Raw genomic sequence first — 21,464 nt, 5'->3', positions numbered from 1 at the left:
ATGCTCGGGGCCGGGCCGGGGGGCGGCCCCGGGGCCCGCGGGGGGCGGTGGAGCCCTCGGCCGGGGCTGAGGCGGACCGGGGCCGTTCGCGGCCAGCGGGCCAGCCGGGCAAGGCAGGGTGCGAGCCCCTCCGGGCCGGCAGTCCGGGACAGCCCGCCGGTCACCGCATCCCCGCTCACAGACGCTTGCGGGAACAAGTGCTGCGGGAAGGGTAATACCCCAGCACGCCTAGATAATCTCGAGAACCAAAATGCTGTGCTTATGAGAAATGGCACACGTGCTTCCCCCCTAGGGCTTTATTCCTAACGGGATTGCAGCACCCAACTCCGGTTTGAGCTCAGTCTGAGGAGGTCTCAGCCTGTGAGAAGCTGACACAGTATAGATGTCTAAGTGGTCTGTCAACAGAGGATAAAGTTGTCTTTAACCTGAGCAAATGTGCTTGGATTTGATTGTGCTAACTATGCAGCTGCCAAAAAGGGGATTAGGATGTATGTGGACAGGCAGGAAAGTGGCAGGGACCTGGTGTGTGCCGATGCTGTCCTGTGCCACTCTCAGAAGAGGAGGATGCAGAGCGTCCTTCAGCTGAGTGGCAAGGCCAGTGGGTTAAACCATGGAGGTCTGTATTTCCAGATGTTTGTAGTACTTTTATAGCCAGGCTTGGACCTTGGTCTTGACTGCTTCCAGGGAGTAGTAGCTGAATTCCTCTGCTCATGGAAGAGTAATCAGATGAGAGAGCATTTGTTGAAACTACCAGGAAAGCTTGGGTTAAGACTGCATTTCATTGCAGAGGGAGGTGTATGTGAAGTACACTGTGGTATATGTCCAAATAGGTCTCTAGTCTGAAGAGGAATAATAGCAAAGGAATCAGAGAGGGAGGCAGACCCACTCCAGGAAACTGGGCTGGTCGTGTCAAGTGCCTGGGCTGTTGTCCCACCGCCTTTGCAGGCACGAGGTGTGGGGGTTGAACATGGATGCATCCAGTGCTTGGAGCGGTGCAGGTGTTTGTGAGATCAGGCCATTGACAGCCAGGGCTTCTTGTGTTCAGTGTCTCCAGAATGGAGAAAACCAAAGACAGCAGGGAAGATGCGTTTGGTGTTGTCAAACTTGGCAGCTGAGGGAACAGGTCAAGGAGTGTGCTCCTTACTAACTCTTCCAGCAAAATATTTGCTTGGTGGGAGGAGCTGTTATAGGTATTTGTTGGCCGCTGACTTGCAATTTGTGCTAGCTTGACCACACTAATTATGCAGTTGCTTTTCCTTCTTCCTATCTTGAAGTAGTGGTTTTGAACACAGTTGAGTGGAATTTATTTTTCAGTTAATGATGGAGCAGTTAGGTACTTAAGTCCCCAGTCTTACAAGCTCCTTTAAGTCAGGTAACACACTGCCACTGTCTGGATGCCTGTCAGATCTGTGTGGGATATGAGGCTGAATTTTTGTCCTTGGAAAAGTCACACATCTTTCCCTCTGAAAGGGTCTATCCTTTCAGGCTTCTCAGGTTTCCGTGAACACAAGGCTGTGTTGCTGGAGCCAGCCACCACATTACTTGCTCCAGGCCCTTTCCTGGGAGATCACTATCACCTGTCAAGTGAGCGTGTGGACTTGGTGAGGCATTTTTCCATCCCACCTTCCAACAGTGCTTGCACCAGATACCTGCAGAGGACTGGCCCACTGACTTGAGCAGGAACTATAAAAAGTCTTCTGGATGTGTACCCTAGCTCTGGTTAAGATATAAAAACCCCCCTAATTTACCTGAGATTAAATCATTGTGTAATATTATTATAGATACATGAAAGTGCATGAATGATAAAATTGGCAATGTTGTTTTGGTTTTGGTTTTTTAAAAATAATACATGCTGTAGGTAAACCCTGACATTTTATGCTTAATACTACAGTGACCAGATTCTATTCCTATAAAACTATAACATTGTTTGATTAAAGGCAGCCTTTTACCTTTGAGTAAACAGAACTTTGGTATTGCTAATAGTTTTATCTGAACAGTGTAATCAGGGAAGCCTTGTAATCATGCAGTTAAAAATCTAAGATAAGATTAAATAGTACATTTTGTGTGGTTGCAGTCCCTCCATCCACTAGGTGGAGTGGGATACAGGAAAGATGTGGACAACTGGAAGGCTTGCAAGTGATTTTGGAATGGAGATGGAGAAGTCATATGGTCCTGGGAATTCCTGGCCTGCAGCAAACATGCCAGAATGGTCTGGGAGCAGGTGTCACAGGAGGGGATAGGTGTTCCTACCTTGAATGAGACAGTTTGGGTGTTAGTTCACAGCACTTGATTTATTAAATTCTTTTAACCAGCATACATTCTTGCAATGAGAACACCCTTCTTTTGGTACTAGCTTTGTATTAGTCCTTCCAAAAATATCTTAGTCGGATGTGTCCCAGGGCACTGTGGCTTGTGTTTCATTCTTGTTTCTCCTCCCTACGTTTTGAAACAACTCAAAATAAATTAAAAAATATTAGGCATGAAGCTCATGAACTTCTGATGCTTTTTATTTGTACCTTGTAATAACTATTTCTCTTATGCTTTTCTGGATTTGTTATTTTCCTGTGGTGGTACTGTTTTTATCATCTACTAGTGGACAGGAATCACCAATTACGTTTTATTCCTCCTTAAGCTTTACTTTTTAGGATGTGGGGATACAAAAGTAATTTGTTTTATATCTTTATTGTGACTCCCTTCTTTGATCCTCCCAGAGGAAGAGAAATTCTCAGCTTGTTTGAGGATGGCATTTTCTGTAGTGATCCACTTCTGTCACTCATTTCTGGGGGAAATTCTTGCCTGAAATGTATCATTGACAGCCTGTAAATGAAACAAATGTAGTGACCACTGATTATGTGGTCACTATAACATTATCATATGTAAATACATATATGATTCTTCTTGAAATTAACAGCTTGTTTCCTTTTTGAAGTTCTCCTGGCTTTGCAGTATATTATCTTGATGGAAAGGTCTCTCCCTGTCACACAGCATGTGTGTGAACAGTTTCTGCATGTGGTTGTAGCTGTGTTGAAAGTGTTGTTCTCAGGCTCTTCAGTATGTGTGCTGCAGAAAGTGCAGCAGGCTGATGTGCTAAGGCAAGGGCAGATATGACTGCATAAATTATTGGCTGCTGAGTAAAGGGTGAAATCCACACCTCTTGTGATCTGAAGGGAAAATTCCACAATGCTGTTACAGAAAACTGAATTCAGAGGGTTCAGCACCACTGTTAAAAAGCTACCAAACTTTTTAGGACATGAAGAAATAAAAGAAGGTCTGGTGAGAACCTCTCTATCCCCAGCCCTCCCCCCAGCACAAAACTTTCCATGTATAAGCTGAGGCTAACTGAGAACACTTCATACAGATAAAAAAGTTTTGGTTCCTTTCTTTTTCTGCATCCTGTAGTACTTCCCTGCCCCATGATTTCCTGTACATTTCCTTCTAGCTACCGAAAATGGGAGACAGAGTATTGCTTCAGAGAACACTGATGAGATGAAGATTTTCAGTTCCCTGTCAAACCTGAGAGAACTTTTGTCTTTAGACAGATATATTGCATGACAAATGGATTAGTGGGGATACTGGGTGAGCCAAAGGTATAAGAACTGTTGTCTTAATAATGTCAGATACATCAGACTCTTAAATTCTTTTCTTTTCTTACCAAATAATCTTATTTAATTCAACTTTCAGTTGTATGAAACAAAGATAATTTCTCTAATCACCTTTGCTGACCTCGCCTGGCCCATTGCTTTCCAGCTGAATAAACAGAGATAGGGCAATGAAAAACAAATCTTCACCACTAATTAGCTTTTGAAACATTAGTGTTTGCCATTCACTGCATGAACTGACTATCAGGCATTACACCACCATGAAAACAAACTACAACTGCATGTCATGAGTGTAAAATAATACAAGGCACAGACTACAGTGCTGAATTGAGACTGAGTGAAAAGATACTGGGCGTGTTGCATGACCTTCAGCAAGATTCAATGTTTATGTCAGTGAGAAAGATGAGCCAAATTATTCATGAGGCTGAAAGGGGAAAGGACATGTGATCTTGGAACAGCTAGAGATATGTTATTCTTGGGGGAAAAGATCAAGATAATTATGTTACTATTACCATTTATGTTACACTCTCACCAGAGAGTTTCAGGAATATGTCAAGCTCTGTGTGTTTTATCCAACTGCAAAAATACAGTAGGATTTTAGAGAATAAGTCACTACTGGTTTTATTTATTTTTTGTTTTGTATTTTTTATGAAGCAAGTGCTGTCAGAAACAAGGTGAATCAATAGGCGTGAATCATCAATAAGGTGGCTATAAGATGAAACTTTTAAAGAATATAATATAATCAGGCATTAATATGCGAAAGCAAAAAAAAAAAACAAAAACCAAACAAGCTCTTAAGAACTTTATAAAATAAAAAACAAAACTCAAAACTTTTTCAGTGTTGTAAGCTATGTTCTTTAGAGATGCTATACACTTGCTAGAGGAAGTTGAGTATATTATTACAGGAAATAATAGGAAATGTGTCTTTGAAGATACTGCTTATCATCAGGAATGAGAATTCTGCTTTTCAGCATGGTCTGCAGTTGAATAGCACTGCTCAGAGCACAGGTGCAATAAATGCAGAATATGTCCTGACAGAGGTGGTGTGCCAGCCTGGGTGTTTTTACTTTCAGAAACCATGTGTTATCAGTCCCTCCATTTTCTTACTAGATATTCACAAAAGTAACTTCTTTTTATGAATAAATAGAGTATTTCAACTAATCTCACCATTCCACAGTAAAATAGTGACATTAAATTCGTGAGTAATTTCAGTGAGTCAGGCCAAAACTGGCATACCCCGAATAAGAAATAAAAGTATTGGGTGTCTGAATATTTTCCACTAAAGAAAACACATAAAAAGTAGGGTGGTATTTTTTCTCCGCTGCCATTTCATTTTGCTTGCAGTGTACAGAGGTTTGACAGTAGCAGTTGCCCACAAATGTTCTCAGACCAGTGTTGACACAAACAGAGTGACCACATTTATTATCTATGTCGTGAAAATGATCTGTCCTATGAGGAGGGTGAAACCATTAAGCCTTGGAACACTTAGAAGGGAAGTCACTCACTAGAGTAATTGTGTTTGAAATTCAGTGGGACATGCCTTACAGCCCTGGCTGGAAAAGTCAATTCAGATAATTGTAGTTTTAAGAAATGGAAACCTCATCTATTTGCAGTCACTCATCCTGGGCTGAGTTTTTTGCTTCCTGACAAGTAAAAAACCATTTCTGAGATCCTCAGGGTCCATGAGGTGTTTCTCCTGGCTGTTTCTGAGGGGAGTCCCAACCTGTGAAGCTGTTCTCTACCCTGCTGAGGTCATGATTTCTCAAACTGATGAAAGCAGTGCTGAATTCCCTTAACAGGGAGCTCATTTTTGCACAGTCCCTGGAAAAGGCAAACAGTACACTGTCCAGCTGGATTGTTTTTGGTCCTGAAAACCACTTTTGCTGGTCATTTTCAGTAATATTTTCAAGGGCTTTTGCTTTTCTCCTGACTGTATTCTACAGCCGGTAACTTCAGTGGATTCTTTCTTTAAATACTGTGGTTTGTGACACATCAGTCCTGTGGCATAAATGCTTATCTCATTGAAGCTCATTTTTAACAAAGTTAATTTTTAATACTATGGTGAACTTTAAGCTTTTGCTGCCTTAAAATATAACTTCTAAATTTCCAGCATCATATCAGTTAATCCAACATGTATTTATGTCTTTTCAGATATTAGTTCATTCTGCTAATTAAATTTACTTAACCAGTACTTGAACCTTTATCCAGAAGCACATTCAACTTCAGATTTCAGCATTGTCACAATGTAACCCTGCCATCTACTGGAATGTATTTAGTAATGTTTTTGGCGTTAAAATTGGGGTGGGGATGTCTGCAAATTTTACATACAGGAAAGGCCACCTCCACTCTGAAACACACAGGCTGATTCTCTGATGTTCGGTGGAAACATGCACCTGAAATGCATAGATTTACATGAAAAGGGATCAAATATGTAGTAAACAAGGGTTTTTCACTCTCAGACAGTCAACATTTTTGCCATGAAGAGTTATAAGCTCTCTCATCCTCCCCTCCTGTTACTTTTTGAGTGATGTCCCAGGACTAGGAAAGTTGGCTGGATAGTCCCCTGGCCTCACGGTTCTCTGCAGGATTGGAAAGCTTGGGAGTGGGCAGTCAGGGGCTGCACATCTCCTTTGATGGCTCAGAGTTTTTGTGTGTGTGAGTCTGATTTCTAGTTGAGCACGCAGCTGTACCCTCAAGATCACTAGGTTTTCATCTGGAGGGATGAAAGAAGCAAGCATTTGGAGAGACCAAGTGTAGTAGACCAGCTGTACTAGAGGAGATGTGCATGTTGCTGCCAATCTCTGCTTGCAGGTGATGCTGTGGCTCTGGGGCTACTTGACCTATTTTGTCTTCTCTGTAAGTCACTGGTAGACTGCTGGCATCTGGAAATACTGAGTTTAGTAGAAAATACTGAGTTTAGTAGAAAAAGGCTCTTGGTTTTCAGAACTCCTGTTTTTCTTGCCTTGTGCATTTGTGTAGCTGAGACGTGCAAAGAAGTTCTTGTAATGTGGTCAGACATACACTGTGGTTCTGGCAGCCTCTTGCCTCAAAGGCATCAGAGGTGACATCTCTAACCATCTCTGATTGTCACTTAGTGTCATGCTCTTTCTGTACCCTTTCTTCCTATGCCTTTCCTGTACCCTCTTTGTAGATTTTTGCTTTAGTTGTTCTACAAGACATTATCTGCTCTTAAAGATAGGAAAAGAAAACCCAATGCAAAACAGTAAAGCAAAATTTGCTTCATAAAAGAGTTGAAGGAATTCAATAAGTCATCTTACATTGGTTTGCAAGGACTGGAAGCTATGTCCCTGTTTAGTGAACTGCCATGCATTGCTGCACAGTCAAAGCTCTCCATGCAGGGAGGGCTCTGTTTCCCTTAATGCAATACAGACAACTTCACCAGCTCAGGTACAGCTGTATGTTAACACATACTAACAGGTTAACACATGTGCAGTCCCAGCAAATAAATCCAGCAGCAACTTCAGCTGTGCTGAGCAGCACACAGGACTTGGCCAGACTCATTCCCAGACATCAGGGGTTGTGTCACTGCAGGTGGCTCCCTGCAGAGGGAGCTAGGTTAGGTGAGCAGCAATGCAGCTATGCTAGTGACAACTAGTGTAGCCACAGTGACAGCTCCCATTAGCAAGCACAAGTTTCTCCAGAATGATTTAAGTATCTGATTCAGTTTTCATTTTAAGAGTAGATTAAAAAGCAAGATACAACAGATGAATAATTTTAAAGATTATCACATAATAGCAATAGCAGAGGTGCAATCAAAGTGTCATTAATGCTTTCTTCCTTCCATGTACTAGTTTTCAAAAGAAATTATATTTCTTGGTAGAAGACCTTTCTATTATGGAGGAAATTATGTAACTTTCTCTTTTATAGGAGAAAAGACCAAAATTGTTATCTACTCTCTGTTAAAATTGTCATTTCATAGCTCACCTCCCCACAGAAAGACCTCGAATAGGGTTCATATTACTTCCAGATATCAAGAGAAAAAAAGTAATTGGTACCAGCACATTGTCTGGATGTTAATAATATTTCAGTTTTACCTTGTTGAAAAAATAATTTATTCCCACCATATTAGAAAGGAGGAGATTTGGCACATTCATAGGCTTACTGTGATTATGTGTAATACTTGCATTTAAGCTCAAAACCATTGTAGATTATTTAGTTTCATGGAGGATTGCCTCCTACAGTATAATAGATGGCAAGGTTTTAGAGTCCCAGACACAGGATATCACTTACCTAGTCTGAAATGGGATGAGCTGCTGAAGGTACTGCACCACAGATGGGGCTGGTGGGGTCAGACTCTGGTCTTAGCAGAAGAATCTTTTCACTAGGCATAAACAGGAATAGTCTTAGAGGGAGAGGGCACAGGAAAGAAGGCTATTTTGGGTGACTGCCAATGAAATAAGTTCTAGTTTTTTGCTCCAGAACTGAACTAGAACTGCTTGTCCTTAGGCTGAGAGATGGGTGGGACAGAGTGGGACAAGTTACTGTGATGTTGCTCTACCCTCCTGTAAACACCACGTCACTTTCTCACAGTCAACCAAATGGTGTAGGTTGGAGTATTCTTTCCTCCACCTATAATTTATCTCTGCATGTTAAATTGAAGCACTTCTTGAACAAAAGAAGGAAAATTTCAATCATGGCTGATTCCTAAAGGGAACCAAAAATATTCTGGTTTAGCTTCTCCTGTCCCATCATTATAGTATATATGGCAGTAGTAGGAAAAGTCTATTCCACCCTATTCTGAACACATTATTTTTTCACATACATACCTCCTTTTTTCTTCTGCTAGGTTTTAAGAGCTCATTAAAACTGCTTCTTCCCTTTCACAGGACTCAGATATTTATGCATTATAAAAATTCCCTTTTGACTGCAACACAGGTTGATTTTTCTGCCTACTTTCATTGTTCCCAAGCCTGTATTAATGAGACACTCTAGAAGAAATCTTAACAGATAGATTGCCTCAAAGGGAGAAAGTGGTATCGTCCACTAGAATGAATAACCTTGAAAGAAATTCTAAGACTCATAGACTGCCAAAATATTAATTTTTGCAGAGTTAAACAAAATAGACAGACTTACTAAACATATTTGAAAAACAGGAAGAGCAAAGCAGAGTAACCATCTGCCCCACCTTCCACCATAACTCTTCCTGCTCTGGAGTGGGAATGGTTGCTGTGAATACACTGAGCATGGTCAGGAAAGGGTGACCATAGTAACTCCAACTGGCAGAACAAACAGGGTGTATTTGGTGTTTCTTATGTGTTCTGTCAAATTTTATTCTGTCTCTTACTTTCCTTGGTGCCAAATGCCCATCACCTTTAGCACTTTGACTGAGTAGCAATGAGTTGTCCCTGCACTCTGAATAGGGGGGTGGTGTCAGTTCTTGCTTACTAGAGATGCTCAGGATGCCACAATGCCATGGTAGAGGCAGTTCATCCTGAGATGCTCTTTCCCCCATTCCTCATGGACTTAGAAGCCAGGAATCATTTTAGGTAGGCCCAGCTGGTGTGAGGTATGTCCAGCTACTTCACAGCTCCAGTCAGGCAAATATATTCAATATATGCACATCAGGTATTTATTTGGTGAGAGATGTAACTGTGTATTTCAAGGACATAGGTAATTCAAGATAATTGAAACAGCAACAGGAGCCCGTGGCTTTCTCTTCACTGCACTTGATATGTGCATAATTGGTTTTTCTTTGCATGACATATATATAGTTCATGTACTGATGACAAGTGGCTGTGCAAAATATTTGCAGCTCTGGAGAAATAAAGTGCTTTCCACTGTGGGTGTTTATTGTCTGATGAAAAAGACATCATTTTGTTTGAGGAGTTTATTTCTGGAGTCCAGAGAACAGCTTAATCACTTTAGAAAGCTAATTTATGAAACTGCTGTAAAATATCACAGTCTGTAGAGTAACTTAACGTGTACAACATGGCTTATAAAATAAAACTGTTTAGTATAAAAAGTAAGATAATTATTTGATAGAAGACCTATTATTAAAAATATAGAGGAAATGAAGATGTGTTAGAAATAACAGTGTTCTTATTTTATTTGGGAAATATATGCTGGTGGTAAAATGAATTAGCTGTAAAATCTATTGATTTTAAAGTCCACTGAGACTTTTAAAATATAAAAATGAAATGGTTATCACTCAAAAGACATTCATTCTTATAAAGAAAACTCAGTTTATCTGAATGGGTTTCCTATTATTTGTTTGATTTGTAAATAGTTTATAGAGACATTTCTTTTGAAGCATCTTCTGTGCTGTGAAAGAGATTTAACTTTGTAAACAACTTTTATGAAATATAAGGCTAATGCATCAGACTTGCTTAGGTCCTGTGTGGATTTATGTAGAGGTGCTGCTGGATGGTTGCAGGCTGCTTTCAGATTTTACATGGAGAATATAGAATGCATCACTTTAGGTCTACTCTTTTCTATTTAAAGATCACAGAGTTGTATAAAAAGGATATGAAGCCACTGGGTTTATGCAGCCATGTTCTTTGCTGACAAGGAAATGACACTGCTGAGCAGCCAATGTATCTTCTTGGGCCATTTGTTGATGAGCATAAACAAATTTATTAAAAAGGAAAGAAAAATCATTGTGCACTTTGGTCACACAGAGAGCCAATAAAAGTCTTAAATTACGTGTCCAAGGGGCTGGATGCTCTCAGCTCCTGAGCTTTCAGAAGGGTATGGTGTACACATCACTAAATTTTTTGAAGTCTTTGCTCTGAGATACAGCTTGCACACCTCCAACAGGGGGCTTGTATAGTTAGGTTACAGGGATAGTAAGGTTACAGGGATAGTTTCATAGTTAGGTTACAGGGATAGTTTCAGGAGATCTTTACTGGATTTTCTGCTGTTTGCATGTACTGTGCAAGTATTATTATTTAGAGTTATTGTGCAATTCTTAATAGTTACTGAAGGTAAGGTTGTTACTTTTCTTTTGTGTTGAAGTAAAATTAGACACATAATTTCCATGCATCAATAAATGCAGGTTTAAAAAGTGCCAGTTTGCAAGAGAATTTTGGTTTGGTCACTTCATACAATTTCTCCCACAGTTTCTCATACTGTCCTAAATATAGGAAAAGAAAAACAGATAAAACAAGTGTCCTAAAAGGGAAGCTGATGTTAATCTGAATACCAGCAACTAACACACTGTCCACTAATATCAAGCTGGAATCCTGTGCTGGTAAGGAACTTCAGGCAGTAGAGTTATGATAAATTTTAAAAGCCCCAGGCAAACATTCCATCTTGCTCCCCTCCATGCTGTTCTATTTTGAACCTTCATTTTCTCAAGTCAAAATTGACTTGGCTCACTGGTTTAGGATGGCACATAGACTGCTGTCTTAGGCTGCAGAATTAATACTTCAATGAAGCAACTTGTCAGTATTGGAAATAACTCTGCTCTGAAATGGGGGAGAAATGGGCAGCCCTTCTACTTGCCTGGGACAGTCTCCAAAATCTAATCAGGAAACAACAGCAATACCTCTGGAGGCTCTCTGGTGAGATACACTAATCATATATGAGTGAGGGATAAATAGTTCACCTCTGGAGAAAATTGTATGGAAATGTGGAAGTGTGTCAAGAAAACTGCACTGATTTGTCGTGTTGCATTTGCTCCCTTCTCTTGGGCAGATGCATGATTTTGCTCTGCACCTTCTAAGCAATGGAGCTTGGCACTTCAGACACCCTGTGCTCTTTCTGTCCTGCTCTTCTCACCTGCACTGTATGATTTGAGCCAAAAGAGCTCAGAGAACTCTGTAATTATAATCTGTAGAAGTCAAAGTCTCCAGGCATTAACAATTATGAATTTACCAGAATGATAGAAATGAATTTGACTGCTTGCATTTAATGAAAATAACAGCACATTAGTGAGGGGTTAAAGATGTGTGGCTTTTTGTAAGGGCCCATTAAAAGAAATCTAACCATGTGCTCTTATCTTTCTTTTTGGTACTCGAGCTGGTGTTGGTCAGTGTACACAAATCCCTTGTCTGCCTGAGCTGACTGTGTGAACGTCCATGGCCCACTGCTACCACAGCTGGAACTGCTGAGATCTCCAGTGCCTTGGCTATACTGGCCACTTGGTTCTCACACCCTAACATTCCATGGGCTTTCTGACAACAGGCTGAAGGCCAGTAAGTATTTCCAGAGTATTTCTTTGACAGAGGAAAGAAGTGTATGTGTTCATGTGTTCTGTAACAGCTGCCTGAACAGACTTGAGAACAATTCCTGGTCAGTAATGGAAATAAAGTTGGGAGCTGCTTTGGTTATTGAATAGATGTCTCTTGCCAATACTCTAGTGAGGGAGGATATACTGCAGACCTAGAAAACTCCACTAAAGTACTTTCTGTTATTTGAAAGCGGTTCACAGTGAATGTAAGACTGGGTATGTGTTTTGTTCTGGAAAAATAAGGAAGTCAGTGGCTTGATAACAAGTATAATTGATTAGAACAAAAATTAAAGATGGAAAGAAAACTAATAGTATCACCAGAATATTTCCTAGCCTTTAGAACATCTGGGTTTTTCTCCACTCTAAAGGGTTTTTTTTAGTTTCCATTGGGTTTCTTTTTTCCATAATGGTTGTAAATTGCATAATGTGCACAATTATTAATAAAGGAAAAGTAATATGTAAATTAATTTTGGGGTTTGCAAAAACCAACAAGATCACATCACTTAAATTTTTCTGTGGTTTGGGTAAATACATTTCTCATACTTATGTCTTAGGTACAGGTTTCACTGGAGCTTAAAGAAATTGTTGGAAATATTGTGTTGGAGACAGCATTTTTGAATATAAGAATGTGGTTACTCAGATATTACTGGTTCATGGTGTATTGTTAATACATTCATGCTTCTTCTAGAGTTTCACACAATTTAGTGTAGAAACTGTAAAACTGTTAGAAGTTCACACTCTAGTCTTGCTAATCTTGAAGGTGAAAGAGATTGATACAAGGAGTCACCCATCCTGGCATGTATACATTCTGGGGAGACAAGCATTTCTATTTGTGGACATTTTCCATGTCCACCATTTAGTGGAATTTTATTATATTACATTCTCAAAGGAAATGTAAATGCAAATGTAAATGCAAATAATGGATCAGATCCAAGTCATCATAGTAACCATGTGATTTGCCCTTCACAGAAATTTTATTATCTTCTGAAAGAAAACATCACTTGACTCATGACACATTCAGAACATCAAAAATTCACAACACAGGTGAAACTACTTGAAGAACAACTTTTTTCCCTGAGTGGGCAGTTTTTACTCACCTGTCTCTGTGGCTTCTTCCATGATCAGCTGTTGTGTTTTGAACATTTCCTTAATTGTAATCCTTGGAACCATTCCAATGGAAGGACAGTTTTTCTCTGCCAAGCCTGGCAAAAAAAAAGATATAAAATCAATATTTTATTGATCCTGCAGGTCTCCAACACTGTCATACTGAAAGTAGCTTCAAGATGGGCAAGGTCTCATCTGCAATACCATGGGTATATTGCTACACATATTTTTTTACACTAATGTTTTATGAGATGACCAAGCAATCTCTTTTTCTGGACCCTGGGCTGGGTTTCCTTTTGTCAGTCAATGATGTTCCAAATCAGTGATGTATGCAGTTCAGCATCACTTAGTCAATGTTTGTTTTAAGGTAAATTTTTTAAAAAAACTGAAAAAGTATGTTTATCTTCCATTACTATCAGATATATATTGGCAGAAAATGCAGAGAAGTGGAGTAATGCTGTCTTCATTTGAAATGCTATTAGTCATGCTACTTGGACCCTTTTCTCCACAGCATGTGCATGTGTGTATGCAAGGGAGCATGTTTAGACCCTCTCTCAACACATGCTCAGAGTCCAGCAGCTTGGTACCTTGGCTCTTTCCATAATTGCATGATGTCATCTGTGCCTGCTGCTAAGTCATTTTGTTTGCAGCCTTGCATCTCACTGTGAAAGCTGTAACCTTCTTGAAACCCCCATCCTTCCAGACATCCAGACAGCCTATTTGCAGCTGGGACTTTTCAGCAGGAGCCTGCTAATTTCATTTGCTATTGTCTGCTTTTACAGAAGTGATGCACGTAGGCTCATTGACAGATCAATTTTTTCATTATCAGCATATGCAGCTGTTTGAATAGTTACTATTCTCTCTTCTTGTCCATTTTCTGCTTATTGTCAAAGGAGCTAAAGTGTTTTGTGGAAAGGCCGGCTTCCCAAGTCAATTTTGCATGGCAATTATTGTTTAAATAAGACAGCATCACAAAAAATCTTCCTGGGAACATACATGTCATGTATAATTACCTCGGAATAAAATTATGCTGTGAACATAAATCTGAACTGCAGATTTGTTTGATGCAGTTAGAAATCTTTCAAAACTTTTTTAATATTTATTGCAATTTTTAAAAAGGGAAGTCCAGCAGTTTTAGCAGCAAATACCTTGCATAACTTTTTTCCTCCACAGTTAGTGACCACCTCTACAGTTTATCAGGTGAAAAAATATTTCCATAAAGGAAATAAACCCACTTTAGTGTTCACTACTTATATGCAATTTTATAATCTGCAAACCAGCAGGCTATTGCCTCAGCTGTGCACTTGAGACACTGCTTATCACACAGAACAACTCTGAGTTAAGCAGCTGTTGGCCCCAAGGCAGGAGGACAGGCACAAAAGTTCTTCACTGCATGAGCTGCTGGAGTTTGGAGTTGCTTATGATTTTCTCTGCCCAAAGCCATAATCTGGATTTGAAGAGAAAATAAAGGTCTAATTAACTCATGTTTTATGCTTAATCTGAAAGCCATTACTTACCTGGAGAGAGCTGAATATAGCAGAGCACAGTCACTTCCCATCACCTGAGTGACTCTGAAGTTTGGTCCCTTCAGTTGCTGCTCTCTGTGGGGCTCCTGCTGTTTGCAGTGTTGTGCTTCCTCACTGAGGCAGCAGGACAGCCCTTGGCAGAGCCAAGGGTGATTTGCCTTCAGATCCCCGTGATGTTCCTGCTGCAGCTCTGTGAGCACTGCAGACTGATTTTACATGCCTGGATTTACACACCTGGATCCTGCCTGCAGACTTCTCTGAGAGCTTCTGGTAAAACTGCAGATACCACTTACAATCTGTGACAATGGGTTACTGAGGCTCTCTGCTCTTTGCCTCTGACCAGCCCACATTTTCCTGTGAAGAGTTTACTGAAGATGCATGGCAGAGTGTTCCTTTCAGGGTGTGCTCCCAGCTAAAATCTCCTGAACTGTAATGTTCTGTGTAGTCCTTAGTCTGCCTCTTCTGTAGTGTCCTTCTGTTATTCTGGAGTGATCTTGTGCTCCAGATGAAGAGGCTGATCTCTGTCAGGCTGATTTCTGGTAGCCTGGTGAAGTATTACTTCAAGTGTGACCTACAAGTTTAAATCCAGAGATCATCATGCTAATTTAAACCTTTTCCAGTTTGGCTCCACGTGTGTCTAAATGTTCACATGCAAACTCTCATTTTCAAAGACAGGCAGAGGCTGCCTCACCTCTTTCCTTCATTTGATTAGGTGGCTGACTGCTGCTGCTAACAGATTACATTTTCAGCTATTACCAATTGCACTTAGATATAATTTAGTCTTGTTAGATGTAGGAAGAAAATAAAACAAAATAGGTCAATTTGTCATCAGATTGTAATAGTCTTGCCACATAAAACCTTTCCAATTATTACTTTTAAGTGAGTCAATAATGCATTCTGAGGCTATAATCTAAGTGCAACTGTGGCATCCAGAGTAATGTGAGACAGTACATGTGCACAGCAGACATTGTCTCGTCTAAAACATCACTGTATCCCAACTGCAAGAAAAATAAGTTAATTTTCATAGAAATTCAAATAAAATTTTGATTCTTGTCAAGCTCTGGACATTTTAACGTGTTTGAAGTTCTCTTGGCGCTGCTTCTGCTTTAATGAAAGACTCAGTTTTCAGCAAGATAGGCAGACAAGAAAGGCTGGTGCTCATGGCTGTGTATTTGCTTCCAAATTAAGGTTATGCAGGCTTCTGGAAGGAAACAGTAATGCATGGAATTAAAAGTGTTTGTGTTAATTTATAAAGTCATATAACAATTAACAATGTCTGTTAAACTAAGCTGAGAGTTGATGTGAGCCAGTGTCATTGGGAAATAAACTCTAAGATGGGATATTGGATTACCTGGTAACATGGTTGATAAATAGGATTTGACCTCTAGACATAAAAGGAAAGAAAGAAAAGCTTGAGTTCATTGCAGGTTACTGGGGAAGCTTTTCAAAGTTCAGGCAAAAAGCTGATCTTAAAGCAGTTTTTGCATTATGAACAGCTTTGTCTGGGATGAAGATGAGAAGCTACACTGAATAAAACAATGATTTATGCAAACCTGCTTCTAATTTCTATCTGGCCTGGAAGAAAAATGCTGCTGGGGATAAGAAGCAGGTTGCAAAGGCTGGAGCTCGAGTTGGGGCTTGAATTCACAGAGCTCCAGGGCAAAGGAACTGTCCTTTGTGTCTGCAAGGGAGACAGAGATGCTCTTCTGTCAGGTCAGTGGCAAGCAAGGGTGTCTCACTGTGAAATGGTGAGGGTTAGATTGGGATATATGTTCAGTCAATGCTAAGACCATGACTTGTTTCAGATTGACTTAAGAAATTGTTTCACATTTGGTTTCTGAGCCACTTTTTTGCTCTTGGGCTTAACTGCAAGCCTGGGAATAAGATCAGTCAGTGTTGGGGTACAAGCTGGGATTTGCCATTGCCAGTAAAGGCTGCTGACAAACTGATTACACAGAGCTGGCCAGACTGTGTTGGGTGTCAGTGCCAGTTTGTGCTCCTGTGATGTTCATACATGTGGACCTGGATGGTCTCACTGATTTAGGGGAAAAGCTAGGCTTGTATTTAAGAGTGAGTTTGCTTAAGTATGTGTGGAAAAACTCAGATGCTAGCCTGTTTTATCTTGTGTGGACTGCCTGTGCACAAATATATAAATAAAAGTTAGAAATTATGGGTATTTTTCAGGAGGCTGAAAAACTTCAGATAAAATGCTCTTCAAATATAATTTTCTTCTTTGAATTTGCTTGGATCTTGGCATATATAGCAGCAGCACAGATGCTACCAACATGTACTGAGCACACTGACCTTTCAGCCATTTCCCTGTGTGTCAAGCATTGTATCTTTCTGGGCCCTGGGGAATCACAGGATGCTGGAAGCAAACTCAAGTAAAACTATAAAAAAATCAATGCTCTTGATTTCAAAGACCAGCAAAACACATGAGTCAGTCACAGAGACATAATCCCTTACTACCCTCCTTGTCATGCCCAGCCATGATTTCATTGGAAATCAATTTTAAGTGCTATCCTAGATGGGGCTTCTTCTGACTACGTTTTTCACAAGTCCTTTGATTTTTTTTCCGTGAAAGCTTTAAAAAAAGAACAAAGTTGGTGGCTGACTAGTAGTAGCTGATGAGTTAATTGAATGCTTAGAGGGGAAAAAAAGTAAAAAAAAAAAATAGTAAAAAGAGTAAAAAAGTGTAACTATTACCTTGTCACTGGAGAAACTGTCCAGCCTGCTTGCATCTGCTGATGGAGCTGCACAGCTCTGGGCAATAGCTGTTTCTCACAGTGTTATATAAATAAAATAAGTGAAATAAAAGGCCGTGTAAAATTCTGTTGCACATTACATGTGTTCTATAAGGCTAACTCATGGTAGACTTGGTTCTGTAAAGAACCACTCTTATTACATGGCAAAGGCAAGTCTCATGCCTGAATCAGAGGACTGGAAGTAAGAAGGTCTAGGTTTTCATCTTTATTGTAGGCTTCCTCAGGAACTTTGGACAATTCCTTATGTTTGTTTCTCAATTTCCCAAACTGCAGAAGAACAATATTTACACTTTGACATAAATATATAATTTTTTGGAAGAGGATCTTAGAATAAAATGTTTTTTCTGGATTGCTAATGTGTTGCATCCATCTGGGCTTGTGGGCTGTGGCACGGGGTAGTTCACTTTATAACTTGAAAACAGATACTTTTCCCTACTTTTGCTCTGATGATGTGCTTTGACATAAAGAAAAAGCATCAAAACCAATATGTATAATCTGCAGCAGTTTATCTTAGGCTGTGATTTTGCTTCATTGGAATCTGTTAGCTAGATTTCATCATGATTTTGGGAAGCTAAGTCACTGCACTTGTGATGAGTGGATCTTTGTGGGTTAAATTATTTTCTCACATTGTCATTGTCTCACATTGCACATAATGTGAAGTAGCTCTGCCTTATTTTGCTTTATCATTAATCATTACAAGTAAAAATTAAGGAAGAAGTTAAGGAGCTTTCATGCACATGGAGCATAAGACTGAGAGGGGATGTCAGTTTAATTCTTGCTTTTCCTAAATATGGATCCAGATTGCCAAGGACAAGCCCCAAAGAAATCACAAATCTAAATTTGCTTTTTTAATGTACAATTAGTAAGAGACCATTCTGTGGTCACTCACAGGTGAATTGAGAAAGAACAGCACTGGGTTCCTCAAGGACTTGTAAAGGAGAAGGACATCAAAATCAGCCACACAAAGAGCACACTGCTCAGGAGCACTGTGTCAGGGAGAGAAGGAAGGTATTCTCAGAGCTATGCAATGAAGCACTGCTTCTCCACTGATCTCAGCTGTGTCATTAGAGGCTTGCTTTACACAGCACATGAGATTCCAGCTTTTAAACAAGTTTTCAATGAGACTGTTGAAGACTTGAGGCTCTTTGCTTGTTTGAATTGTGCAGAAATCTTGAGTTCTGGAAGTTAATAGTATGAGAAGAATAAGACATTTTTAAGTTGTGCTTGTTCAGCAGAAATGGTTTTAGAAAAAAATTAAACACAACTTCTTTACCAATAATGTTTGTGGAGAGAAAAGGGAGCATCTTAGGCTTTTAATATTCTTTTAAAAATTGCCTAGATGGCTCAAAAATGGCCTGGATAGCTTTTCTGGGATAGGGTTAGAAGGCAGTGTGTTTGACTTTGTATCTTTGTGGATGGTTTATTGGAGCATTGAAGAACTTCACTATGCTGAGCTAATTTCTGTAGTAAGAGAGCTCCAGACAAACTGAGTTTTAAGGTGAGTATCTGATCAGAGGGCTGGAGCACCTCTCTTGTGAAGAAAGGCTCAGTGCTGACATTGTTCAGCCTGGAGAAGAGAAGCTCCCAGGGAGACTTTTAAGCCGCCTTCCAGTACCTGAAGGGGGCCTGCAAGAGAGCTGGAGAGGGACATTTTACAAGGGCATGGAGTGACAGGACATGGGGGAAAGACTTCAAACTGAAAGACAGTAGGCTTAGAAATGAAATTTAGGAAAAATATCGTTACTGTGAGGGTGATGAGGCACTGGGGACAGGTTGTCCAGAGAAGCTGAGGCTCCCCTGTCCCTGGAAGTATTCAAAGCCAGGTTGGCTGGGGCTCTGAACAACTTGGTCTAGTGGAAGGTGTTCCTGCCAAGGCAGGGACTTTGGAACTTGATTTTGAAGGTGCCTTCCAACCCAAAGCATTCAATGGTTCTATGATGTATATAATTGAGTACATTTCATTCTTGCTCTAGTATAAGTGGGTTTTGTAAGCTCAGATTTGACCAATGGTGAATTACAGCCTGGATCATTCACCTCTAACTACCAAAATATATTTAAAGCAAAGGATTCTTTCTGTATGTGTTACTATTTGAATTTTTAACTGGGGCAGATGAAAATACATTGCTCCTTTTGAAAGAAAAAAATGTGTGTGACAGGAATATTAAAAACCAGAAGCAAGTACTTACCTATTCCTACTGAAGAATACAATTTGGGTCACCCTCTGTCATAAGGAAATCAAAGTTGTGCAAGCAAAAAGGAAAATGTATTTATAAAGTAGCTATATTCTACTTTTTTTTTCATTCCACCAAAATGTACTGACAGTGTGACCTATGACTCTGCAACAAGAACAACTGGAATTAAATTGTATTACACCTGGAGCTGTTTTATTCCTTTCACCATACAGACACTAGGGAAACTAAGGAATGGTTATGAGCCAGGTGAACTGGAGGGTTTTCAAATAAATTCACGTGCAGTATTTTTCTCTCTAAGTTATATTCTGATTACATTTCCCTGTAGGAGGGACAGGAAATAATCTGAAGTCTGGCCAAAGTTATATTACAAAGTTGTCTTTGACAAAAGGTGCCTTTCCTTTGCACAGACTCATCACTGCGAGTTTTCTGTGACTCAGCGAACTGCAGGGTTTGGCTGTCAGAATTAAATAGTCTCTGGTGGCACCATGCCAGAGTTCAGTGTGCTTTCCCTCAGTGTTATCAGAAACTCAAAGTCAATAAAACTTATGGAAGCAAAATTTTCCAGCCTGTCCATGACCTTGCTGGAGAAAGTTGTGCATTCAGCAGTGCCAGCTCCTGTCTCTCGGTGATCAGAGGTTGTCTTCACTGTGGTTTGTGTCTAGACTTTTGTACAGGAGGAAAAGGATGAATTTTCATGACATTTTAAATTCTAGTCTTACGATATGGTACAATTTAAACTAGGTTGTGCATTATAGACCCACTATGTTGGTTGTAATTGGTCTCTCCATCTTGCTTTATCAAGAACTGCAAGGCAATAGCTCTCCATAACAACTTCAAGAGGGGTTAATTTTCATTTCTGCAACACTCATAGGGTGCAGAAATGTGGCTTTTTTTTTTCTGGACATCCTGTGTATTTCTTTCTAGCTAGAATAATGAAACTTTCTAGTTTTGCTATGTTATTATGAGCCTAGTCCTTAAGTTCATGAAGGCATTTGCTAAATTTTCTGAAAATATTCTGGAGAATTAAAACTGGAACTTAAATTTGTATTCATTGGTTTCACAGCCCAGAGAGTGCATATCTTTTCACTTCAACAGTCCAATGAAATAGATCCCATATGGCCTCACTTCAGGCTTCATGACATTGGCTATGTCTCACTGATGGGGTTTCTAAAGTTTCCCATTGCCTGGATGCTCTGTGCTCTCACTGTTCTGGTCTTTTTCTCCATGATATAATTCTTCTCTTGTTAACAGGACGACTGTTCCTTTGTTTTCAATAAATCTGACACATTGCTCACAAATCAATTGGCAAAAAGATCCTGTTTCTGCTGTGGAAATTACTGCAGTGCATACTAGTGTTCTGCTCCATATTTTGGAACCTTTCCCATAAAGCATTTAATTATGTTTTCTCTTTCCATGATTACCTTCACTCTTATCTCGATCATTTGTCCTGTCTGCTTCACCTGTCTGTATAAACTAGATAGCAAAGTGGCATAATCCTTGAGCTGGAAACAGAGATATGTGCTGATAAAAGACCAATTATTTTGTAAATATTGAATCTGGGTCCTGAAATACATGCTGGTTAAAAACCATACTCCTGGATATTAACAGATGATACTTTCCAGAGCTTAGACAAAGCTCAGACAAAGACAGTGAAAAAAAAGATGGCAGCTGCTTGTAAATTCACTTGTAAAGCCCCTGGGATAAGGTGGTCCTTCAAGTAGGTCAGTGCATAACTTCAATGAATAATAAAGGCAATAAATACATGTGTATAAAACCACCTTCCTGAAGTCATAACTGTTTCAGCAATTTATTACCTTACAAACTTATTACCACCTCAAACCAAAGCAAACCAGACCTGGTTTGATACTATCTGGTGGAGAAAATAAAATCTTATTTTGCTGATAAGACTCAGTGAACAAATAGGGCCCTAGAATATAACATAAATCCAAACACCTCCTCTTGAAATATATTATCAGATGCATCTGTTCACCCAGGGCCATTCATATTCAGCAGCACCATGCCATGTTTATTGATACTTTGACTTTTATGTACCTATGCTGGTTTTGGCAATGGAAAATCAAAATTTT

The 21,464-nt window shown here is 39.8% G+C and overlaps 1 long non-coding RNA gene across 1 annotated transcript; it reads right to left on the bottom strand.

Moving 5' to 3' along the window:
* Positions 1-4,131: 4,131 nt before the first annotated feature.
* On the bottom strand, positions 4,132-11,618 carry LOC306802253. Its single transcript, XR_013774327.1, has 3 exons — positions 11,547-11,618; positions 7,851-7,941; positions 4,132-4,175 (listed from the first exon to the last, which is right to left on the bottom strand). It is a non-coding gene; the product is annotated as an uncharacterized lncRNA (long non-coding RNA).
* Positions 11,619-21,464: the final 9,846 nt, after the last annotated feature.

This window comes from Erithacus rubecula, assembly GCF_903797595.1.
Source record: "Erithacus rubecula genome assembly, chromosome: 5".
Taxonomy (NCBI): Eukaryota; Metazoa; Chordata; class Aves; order Passeriformes; family Muscicapidae; genus Erithacus; species Erithacus rubecula.
The sequence above is the reverse complement of the archived record's forward strand: the minus strand, read 5'-3'. Positions and strand labels throughout refer to the sequence as shown.